The sequence below is a fragment of the Bison bison genome, unplaced genomic scaffold (assembly GCF_000754665.1).
Source record: "Bison bison bison isolate TAMUID 2011002044 unplaced genomic scaffold, Bison_UMD1.0 scf7180017864037, whole genome shotgun sequence".
NCBI classification, from domain to species: Eukaryota; Metazoa; Chordata; class Mammalia; order Artiodactyla; family Bovidae; genus Bison; species Bison bison.
In genome coordinates, this window is record NW_011494609.1 from 2,969,098 (window position 1) to 2,980,501 (window position 11,404).

Below are 11,404 nucleotides of genomic sequence, written 5' to 3' on the forward strand. Positions count from 1 at the left end.
AAGCAAGCAACCGTCAAGGAAGCACCTGTTGCGTGCCTTCAGCCAACAGTCTGTGGTTTTCCCAGCGGTGGTCCTCAGGTGGAGAGTGAGGTAAGAGGGGAATCCTGGTCTTCTCTCCAGGACCCACCAGCTCACCTGGCCAGTGGGTGAGCTGGGGGGCCCAGGGAACAGGCTAGGGGCTGTTTCCTGCAGGGTTCCAGAGCCCTCGCCAAGGCCACTCTCTGGCCGGGCCCAGACCTTGAGTGGTTCATAAACCTCTTCCTTATTGCCCCCTTGTGATGTAATGGCAGCAGCAGGACTCATAGGATGCAGTTTGAGGGGCTTGGCCTGAGGAGCCTGAGGGCCAGTTGGGTCCTGGGCTCTTGGCTCCCTCAGAGATGATGGCTGGGCAGGGTTGGGAACCTGGCCCTGAGGGAGCTGCCCACGGAGCTCTGCCTCCTTTTAGCCAGGACCGGGACTTCAGAGGGTGACGGTTGTGTGGTGGGACCTGGTCCTTTCTTGTCAGGACAGAGGCAGGTCTGGGCTTTCTCCCCGGGGCTCTCCAGGCCCCCTGACCTCGGGGCAGTGGGGACAGCCTTAGGGCTGTGTCCTACAGAGCTCACTGGCTGGGCACAGACCTTGAAGAAGCAGAGAACCTCTCCGCCATCTCCACATCTGTGACCTCATGGTGGGGGGCCATCTCCGCGGGTCACAGTCGTGGAGACCTCACAACTGGAGTAAATGCCACGGCCAAGAAGGTGACAGCTTCAAACAGTTTCAGTCTCTCCATTCAGTTTCAAAACCTGTGACAGCTTAGCTCAGTGTCTACCCCAGGAGGCCAGAGGTCAGGGTTATGTTGCAAGGACTTTGCACATCATTACTTCAGGTCCACCTCTGTGGTTGGGGCTATTCTCTAGGAAGGGCAGTTGTTGTGAGCAGGAAACCAACCTGACTGGTATTTGCTGCAATGTGTGTTTGTTCCTATTGATCGTGTACAATTGCTTCTTTCCAGTTTCAGTGAACAGCTGAGGGCACCTGTCCCTTCTGTAATGACAGCTGTTCAGGGTCTGGGGACCCATTCTGAGGGCACTGCCATCTGAGATCTGCCTCCTAGCTGGGCCTGGGCACTGGTAGGAAGACCCAGACTGGGTACTGGGCCAGGGACCCCCACCTCTTAGCCAGGCCTATACCCAGGAGGGCAAAGGTTGAGCCTTGAGGCCTTGCCCCTTCTTGTCAGGACAGAGAATGACATTTGTTTTGGTGGAGGTTTACAGGTACATTGTGACCTGACCCTTCCCTGACATCAAGGACAAAGATCCAAGAAGTTTGCAATCAGGCCCCTCCCTCAACTTTCCTATAAAAGGCCTTTGCTGAAACCTTTCAGAAGTTCAGAGATATCAGGATGTGAGACACCCATCTCCTTGCATGGCCCTGCCGTTATCCTTTCTTGGCTCCAGACTCTGATGTTTTGGTGCTGTTTTGTGTCACTGTGCGTTGGGCACACACACTTGGGCTGGATAACGCAGGCAATGCTCCTCGACTTCCCTGCAACCTCACCCTCCTCTCCCCTGTGCTGGGTGTCTGAGTGCTGAGCCATCGTAGTCCCTGCAGGGCTTGACCAGCAGGGAGAAGGCAGGGCAAGCAGGTGTGGGACGCCTATTCTTTATGGCGGTGAGGAACACAGAACATAAAATATACCATCTTCACCATTTAAATGTCCAGTCCAGCAGTGTTAACTATATGCCGATTACTGTGGAACAGATTACTGTGGAACAGATTCTAGCACTTTTTCAAGGTGCGTAACTGGAAGAAATCTATACCCCTTAGCCAACAACTTCCTATTCCCCTTCTTTCCAGACTCTGGTAACCACATTCTACTTGTTTTTATGAATTTGACCACTTTAGATACTTCACAAAGTGGAATCTAAGTATTTCTTTGTATGACTGGCTTATTTCATTTAACCTAGTGCCCTCAAGGATCACCCAGGTTTTAGTGTATGATAGGATTTCCTTTTTTAAGGCTGAGTAATATTCCACAGTATGTAGAGACCACACTTTCTTTATCTGTTTAACTGTCAGTGGATACTTAGGTTGATTCCAACTCTTGGTTTTTGTGAATAACCCTGCAATGAACATGGATGTGCTCATTATATTTTGTTCTTGAAGTAGAATACTTGCTAGGATCTAGAAATCACTTGGTCCAAACCAGTTTTTTGCACATGAGGAAATTAAGGCCTCTGAATGTTGACACTGCTTGTATCTCCCTGAACTGGAAGCAAGTCTTCAAATTACCAGTTTAATGATTTCTCCACTACATTACTGTCTTGACTGGTACCAATGTCAGAGCCACCAGGAGATCCATTCCTGTCATATTCCTATTAAACCATTTTGGAGGGTCATGATTTTTTCCCAGCTGTATTGAGATATAATAGAGATATAGTGTAAGTTTAAGGTTTCCTGCAAGATCTGATATATGTATATTGAAAATGATCACCACACTAAATATGGTTAACAGCTTATCACTTTATATAGCTACAAAGTTTTTCTATTGATGAGAACTTCTAAGATGTACTCTCCTTGCAACTTTCAGATGCATAGCACAATGTTGACTGTAGTCATCAATGCTATACATTCCATGACTTGGTTATCTTTTAACTGGAACTTTGTACCTTTTTGACCCTCCTCACCTTTCCCCCCAACCATTGGGCAACCTCCAGTCTCTATTCTGAGTCTGTGAGATGTGAGATCCTACAGTATTTTTCTTTCTCCTTGTGATTTATTTCACTTAGCCTAACTCCCTCAAGTTCATCCGTGTTGTCGCAAATCACAGGATTTCCTTCTTTTTTTGTGGCTGAATGGTCTTCCACAATATATGCACCACATCTTTATCCGTTCATCTATTAGTGGACACTTAGGTTGTTCCCATGCCTTTGCTACTATACACAGTGCTGCCATGAACATGGGAGGGCACATATCTATTTGAGATGGTGTTTTCATTTCCTTTGGATGAATACCCAGAAGTAGAATTGCTGAATCATATGCTAGAGCTATTTTTAATTTAAAGGAAACTTTATACTTTTTTCCATAGTTGTACCAGTAGGGTATGAGTTCCCTCTTCTCCACAGCCTCTCGGGCTTTTGTTATCTCTTGTCTTTTTGATAACAGTCATCCTAACAGGTGAGAGGCAATATTTCACGATTTTGAGTTGTAGTTTCCTGGTAATTCATGTTGTTGAGCACCTCCCATGAACCTGCTGGTTATTTGTATGTCTTAAAAAAAAAAAAAAAAGAGGTCCATTCAGGTCTTTTAACCATTTAAACCTTGAATTGTTTTTTGCTATTGAGTTGTATGAATTCTTTATATATTTTTGGATATTAATCCCTTATAAGCTACATGATTTCCAAATCTTTTTTTTTTCTATTTAGTAGGTTTTCCTTTTATTTTGTTGATGGTTTATTTTGCTGTGCAAAAGCTTTTCAGTTTGAAACAAGTCCACTTGTTGTTTTCTTTTTTTGGTTGTTGTTGCTTTGTGATTTTGGTTTCAAATCCAACAAAATCATTGTCAAGACCCATTTTAAGGAGGTTTTTCCTGTGTTTTGTCCTAGCAGTTTTATGGTTACTAGTCTAACATTTAAGTCTTTAATTCATTTGAGTTAATGTTTGAGTGGTAGAAGAGTGTAGTTTCATTTCTTTAAACATGTGATAATCAATTTTCCCAGCACCATATATAGAAGAGACTGTTTTCTCTGGTGAAGATTCCTGTCAGATATTAGTCAAATGCGTGTGCATGGTGAGAGGGCTGTTCTTGAGTCACCACCACGGTGCCTGTCCCTTTGGTGCCCTGGCATTGGCTTCTGGCCTCTGTGTTCACAGTGAACCAGGGAGAAGGGTGATGTTTATTGTAAACATCGTTAATTTGGAGCAACACCATCTCCCCGCAGGGGTGTGTGAGCCAGTCCTGCGTGGTGTTGGAAAGGCTGAGCTCTAGGCCTTTCTCCAAAAGAAATCAGTTGTGCCAATGCCTGGCTGGAGAAGCGTTTAGGGGAGGCTGGGGATCTTTAGTACCATCAGGCTGGTGAAGTACCAGAGCTGAGAAATGTGGGTCTCAGGCCCTTAGTCCTGTTCTTGGGGTGCATGTCACTGCTGGTTCTAGATCAGTATTGCCGAGGAAATACTGGAAAATATTGGAAATACTGGAAAACCAGTCAATTTTGTGCAATTCTAGTGAGTATGTAATTTAGTGTTCTTTCTTGGAGAAGAATTAGACCCTGTCTATGGAAATTTAAAATACGCATCTCTTCCTGAAAGGGAAATTATTGGTGAAATTTGTCCTACAGATAACCTCCTGGGGACATGAAATGACTGCCAAACAAGGATGTTCTTGAAAAGCAGCTCCCAGTCAAGTTCTTGGAAAGGTCACAGGCTATCCAGAAAGTTGATTAAAGTTGTAAATTATTTAAAGGATACATTTTAATTTGCTTACCATTATTGGAAAGGTACAAGTGTTCAAGTTAACACTTTATGTGTTTCTCTATAAACCTGGTGAAGTATGTTGGGTCCACGTTTGGTGGTAGACAGTGCCCTCTGGTGGTCTGGTGGCTACACTTCATGGCAACTGTATCTGTTCCCTGTGGTCTCATAATGAAGCACCACCAACTGCGTGGCTTTAAACAACAGGAATTAATTTTATCACGTTTATGGAGGCCAGAAGACCTGTCTCAAGGTGTTGTCAGGGCCCTAGTCCCTCCCAAGCTGTAGTAAAGAATCCTTCCTGGTCTCTTCCAGCTTCTGGTAGTTGGCAGCAGTCCTTAGAATTCCTTGGCTTGTGGCCTGGATCGCTCTCATCCCCGTCCCCATCCTCACATGGCCTTCTTTCCCACGTATCTCTGTGTGTCCTGTCCTCTTCTTCTGAGGACTCCACTCATGGGATTTAGGATATGCCCTAACCCAGTCTGACCTCACTGAAACTAATTACATCTGTAAAAACACTAGTTACAAATAGAGTCACATTCTGAAGTGGAGGGTGGACATGAGTTTTGTGCAGCCACTATCCAACCTACCACAGTATCTTTCACCTTTCTGTGGATTCAATTAGTATAATCAGTGCCTTAGTTTTGATCAACCCTTATCACAAATAAGGATTCTTGCCTACAATTTACACATTGAGTTTTGCTGTAATTTGCTTTTATAGTCATACTTTTTTCTATCATAGAAAGTGTATGTAATATCTTTTGTTATTTGTTACCTGATATTAAATGTCTCAAACTAGAGCTTCATTGGTTTGTTAGAACATTTTTTCCTTCCCTCCCTTCTTGGCTTTTAAAAAAATGATAGCTAATCTTTAATGGAGTTCCTGCTCTCAGCATTTAACAATGCAACTGATTTTATTATAACAGGCAGTTTGCTATATTGTAGAGCTAAGCTTGGGGGCCCCTTTTGAAAGATGACTTGAAAGCATCTTGGGAGCCACACTGATGTGCGTTCACAGCTGTCTCACTGCTTTCTGCTCCTCTCTGTTTTAGCTGATGATGGGTATTCCCAGTTACCAGAGGTCTACAGAAGAGAAGATTCTTTAGCAATCATTTTCCAGAGACTTTATATTCCTTGAGAAAGAATCTTTGTGCTGCTGTCAAAAGATGTATTTATCTTCTGCTATTTGGCATCTCATCCTTTGAATCTTCCCTTTAAAAAACCCCCAGCTTTATTAAGTGGTAATTCACATACTGAACAATGCACCCATATAAAGCATACAATTCAATGGTTTTAATGTGTTCAAGGAATTGTGCAACCATCACCACAGTTTTGTAACAGCTTCATGACCCCCCCAATATCCCATACCCATTAGGAATTACATCCTTTCCCCCCAGCCCTAGGCAACCACTGACCTATTTTCTGTCTGTAGTTGTGCTTATGTGGAACATTTCATATGAATGGAATAATAAGGTATGTGCTCTTTTGTGAGTAACTTCTTCCACTTAACATTATGTTTCAAGGTTTATTTGTATTGTAGTATCTTATTGGGTTTTGAACTTTACATTTAGCAAGAGTGGTTTTTGATGGGATTTTATAATGAATTTTTTGTTCATAGAAATGTTTATTCCTAAAGGTATTGAGCGTAATAAAATTGATGCAATAGGTATTATAGACTATGACTTTAGAAGTCAGTTTTTAAAAATTATAAACAGTTATAAAAATTGTCAAACTTTCAGAATTTTAACCAAGTAAAACATTTCAACATTCTATTTTTTCATATGTTTAATTAAAAAATTTGTTTTACAGTGCTAAGAAATGATTGATGTGAACTATGTTTTGAATATCCAATTTGTGAAGCTGTGAAAATCTTCAATTCCTCAAGTAATTTATTTTTGTTGTTATTTAGTCACTAAGTCGTGTGCAACTGTTTTGCAACCTCATGGACTGTAGCCCGCCAGTGTCCTCTGTTCATAAGATTTCCCAGGCAAGAATGCTGGAGTGGGTTGCCGTTTTATTCTCCGGGGGATCTTCCCGACTCGGGGATCGAACCCAGGTCTCCTGCTTGGCAGGTGGATTCTTTAATACTGAGCCACCTGTGAAGCTCATCTAAACAGATGTCTTCAGATACAGATCCCCGTAGCCAATTTCGTTTTTAAAATTAAAGCTGTGTATTAGTAACTTTTTGCTCTGTAACAAATTACTCAAACCTAGTGATTAAATCAAGACACATTTGTGTTCCCATAGTTTCCATAGTTGAGGAATTTGGTAATGGCTTAGCTGGGTAGTTCTGGCTCAAGACTCATGAGGTTGCAGTCAAGATGCAGTCAAGATGGGGTGCATCTTCTAAAGGCCTGACCTCAGCTGGAGGATCCCTCCCAAGGTTGTTGGCTCATATGGTTCTTAGTTGGAGGCTTCACTTCTTAGCCAAGTAGACCTTTCTGCAGGCTCCTTGGGCATCCTCAAGATGTAGCTGCTGGCTTCCTCCAGAGTGACTGATCCAGGGGACGGTGAGAAAGACAGAAGCCTAAGTATCTTTTGTTGTTGTTGTTCAGCTGCTCAGTTGTGTCCAACTCTTTGCAACCCCATGGACTACAGCTCACCAGGCTTCCTTGGTCCTTCACCATCTCCCGGAGTTTGCACACACTCTTGTCCATTTTGTTGGTCATGCCATCCAACCATCTCACCCTCTGCTGCCCCCAACTCAACCATCTCACTCTCTGCTGCCCCCAACTCCTGCCTTCAATCTTTCCCAGCGTCAGGGTCTTATCCAGTGAGTCAGTTCTTCACATTAGGTGGCCAGAGTTTTGGAGCTTCAGCTTCAGCCTTAGTCCTTCCAATGAATATTCAAGTTTAATTTCCTTTAGGATGGACTGGTTTGATCTCCTTGCTGTCCAAGGGACTCTCAAGAGTCTTCTCCAGCACCTCTGTTCAAAAGCATCAGTTCTTTGGTGCCCAACCTTCTTTATGGTCTGAATCTCACATCCATACATGACTACTGAAAAAACCAGAGCTTGGACTATACAAACCTTTGTTGGCAAAGTTATGTCTCTGCTTTTTAATATGCTGCCTAGATTTGTCATAGCTTTTCTTCCAAGTAGCAATCATCTTTTAATTTTGTGGCTGTAGTCACTGTCCGTAGGGATTTTGGAGCCCAAGAAAATAAAGTCTGTCACTGTTTCCATTGTTTCTCCCCCATTTATTTGCTATGAAGTGAGGTCTTTTATGACCTAGTTTCATAAATTACATAATTTTACTTTGCCATGGCTATTGGTCACACAGACCAGTTCTGGTCCTGTGTGGAAGGAGACTACAAAGAGTATGAATAGGGGTCAGGGATCATGGAACAGGCTTGGCTCAGTACTACCAGGGGGAAAGTTATCTGACTCCCCAGACTGACAGTCCCAAAATAATTTGAGTCGATCATTAGTTAAAGATTAGGTGAACTCTGCTCCCCCTGCACCTTTTTAAACATTTGAACATTAAACCTGAAGAATTTTTTTTTTCTCCTGTGTGGCATGTGGAACTTCCTCAACAAGGGATTACTTGAACCCATGCCCTCCACATGGGAAGCTTGGAGTCCTCACTGCTGGACCACCAGGGAAGTACTGAAAATACATTCTATATCTATTTGTTGATGACAGATGGGAGTCATAGTGGAGAAATCACAGTTCACGCAACCAAAATGGGGTTGGGCAACCTTTGAGCATCTGGGCTCAAACATATCACTGCAACACTGAGAAATGAAACTTTCTGAACAGCATCAAAACACGGGTACATCTGCTAGCTGCAGTTTTGTCTCAAGGTTTCCCCTTGCATTTTTGTAACCATTTCAGACCCAAACCAATCCTTGATTAACAAGCACCTGTATTTTTTTTTCCCAGCTCCAATCATAATTCTTAATGAATGACTTATGTAACTGCAGCCTTACAATTTTTGCCTTTATAAGCACACAAGTCAAGTACTTCTTGAGTCTATATCTCCTGGCTGCAGTCCTAACAAATCCCAAATCAATGCCTCTTCCTTTCAATCAGATCTTTGTTTTGGAGATTTTGGTTTACTTTGCATGTATACATATATTTTAAAAGTTTGTGCATTTAAGGCAAAAATTCAACTTTTGAAAAGGAGTTTAGCAATTGTATACTAGCAATCACTAGTCAGTCTTATAACTTGAATCCTGAAGAATTACACAGTTACAGGGTAATATCTACACATGCTTTAAGAATGACTGCATCATTATTTTGAAACAAAATTATACTGACTAGTATGGAATAAGCTGTATAGAAGTTCTATACAGTCAGCAAAAACAAGACTAGGAGCTGACTGTGGCTCAGATCATGAACTCCTTATTGGCAAATTCAGACTTAAATTGAAGAAAGTAAGGAAAACCACTAAGACCATTCAGGTATGACCTAAATCAAATCCCTTAATGATTATACAGTGAAAGTGACAAATAGATTCAAGGGATTAGATCTGATAGACAGAGTGCCTGAAGAACTATGGATGGAGGTTTGTGACATTGTACAGGAGGCAGTGATCAAGACCATCCCCAAGAAAAAGAAATGCAAAAAGGCAAAATGGTTGTCTGAGGAGGCCTTACAAATAGCTGAGAAAGAAGAGAATCGAAAGGCAAAGGATAAAAGGAACGATATACCCATCTGATTGCGGAGTTCCAAAGAATAGCAAGGAGAAATAAGAAAGCCTTCCTCAGTGATCAACACAAAGAAACAGAGGAAAACAATAGAATGGGAAAGACTAGAGATCTCTTCAAGAAAATTAGAGATACCAAGGGAACATTTCATGCAAAGATGGGCTGAATAAATGACAGAAATGATATAGACCTAACAGAAGCAGAAGATATTAAGAAGAGGTGGCAAGAATACACAGAAGAACTGTACAAAAAAGATCTTTATGACCCAGATAGTTGTGATGGTGTGATCACTCACCTAGAGCCAGACATCCTAGAATGCGAAGTCAAGTGGGCCTCAGGGAAACAATGGAAACAGTGACAGACTTTATTTTTGGGGGCTCCAAAATCACTGTAGATGGTGACTGCAGCCATGAAATGAAAAGACGCTTGTTCCTTGGAAGAAAAGCTATGACCAACTTAGACAACATATTGAAAAGCAGAGACATTACTTTGCTGACGAATGTCCATCTAGTCAAAACTGTGGTTTTTCCAGTAGTCATGTATGGATGTGAGAGTTGGACTTTAAAGAAATCTGAGTGCTGAAGAATTGATGCTTTTGAATCGTGGTGTTGGAGAAGACTCTTGAGAGTCCCTTGGACTGCAAGGAAATCCAACCAGTCCATCCTAAAGGAGATCAGTCCTGGGTTTTCATTGGAAGGACTGATGTTGAAGCTAAAGCTCCAATACTTTGGTCACCTAATGGGAAGAACAGACTCATTGAAAACGACCCTGATTTTGGCAAAGATTAAAGGCAGGAGGAGAAGGGGATGGCAGAGGGGATGGCTCAGACACGACCGAGCAACTGAACTGATCTGAACTGAAAAAGAAATATGTGGAATTCTCCAGGCAAGAATACTGGAGTGGTTTGTCATTTCTTTCTCCAGGGGATCTTCCTGACCCAGGGATAGAACCGGGGTCTCCTGCGTTACAGGCAGATTCCTTACCATCTGAGTCAGCAGGGAATGTCTCAAAAAGAATACAGCAGCTTTAAAGGTAGTAAAAGAGAAGAGACTTCAATATATATTAAACGAGAAAAGTAATTCTGGCAATGAAAAGCTGGAAGAAGGACTCAGTTCTTGTCTCCTCTGAAGAAGGAATTCAACAAAGAGACCAAGATTGTGAAAAAGATAAAAGTGTTTGTTACAAGAAAAATACATGTAGGAAAAACAAAATCCATGTGAAAGAGCACATAGGCAAACCTGGAATGAGTTGTGTCGCATAGGGGTGGCTTACGTTGCATACTTTAGGGCAGATCAGATCACATCAGATCAGTGACTCAGTCGTGTCCGACTCTTTGCCACCCCATGAATTGCAGCACGCCAGGCCTCCCTGTCCATCACCAACTCCCGGAGTTCACCCAGACTCACGTCCATTGAGTCAGTGATGCCATCCAGCCATCTCATCCTCTCTCATCCCCTTCTCCTCTTGCTCCCAATCCCTCCCAGCATCAGAGTCTTTTCCAATGAGTCAACTCTTCACATCAGGTGGCCAAAGTACTGGAGTTTCAGCTTTAGCATCATTCCTTCCAAAGAAATCCCAGGGCTGATCTCCTTCAGAATGGACTGGTTGGATCTCATTGCAGTCCAAGGGACTGTCAACAGTCTTCTCCATCACCACAGTTCAAAAGCATCAATTCTTTGGTGCTCAGCTTGCTTTATAGTCCAACTCTCACATCCATACATGACTCCTGGAAAAACCATAGCCTTGACTAGACAGACCTTTGTTGACAAAGTAATGTCTCTGCTTTTTAATATGCTGTCTAGGTTGGTCATAACTTCCCTTCCATGAGGTAAGTGTCTTAATTTCATGGCTGCAATCACCATCTGCAGTGATTTTGTAGCCCAGAAAAATAAAGTCTGACACTGTTTCCAATGTTTCCCCATCTATTTGCCATGAAGAGATGGGACCTGATGCCATGATCTTAGTTTTCTCAATGTTGAGCTTTAAGCCAACTTTTTCACTCTCCTCTTTCACTTTCATCAAGAGGCTCTTTAGTTCTTCTTCACTTTCTGCCATAAGTGTGGTGTCATCTGGATATCTGAGATTATTGATATTTCTCCTGGCAAATTTGATTCCAGCTTGAGCTTCATCCAGCCCAGCATTTCTCATGATGTACTCTGCATAGAAGTTAAATAAGCAGGGTGACAACATACAGCCTTGACGTCCTCCCTTCCCAATTTGGAACCAGTCTGTTGTTCCATGTCCAGTTCTAACTGTTGCTTCCTGACCTGCATACAGATTTCTCAAGAGGCAGATCAGGTGATC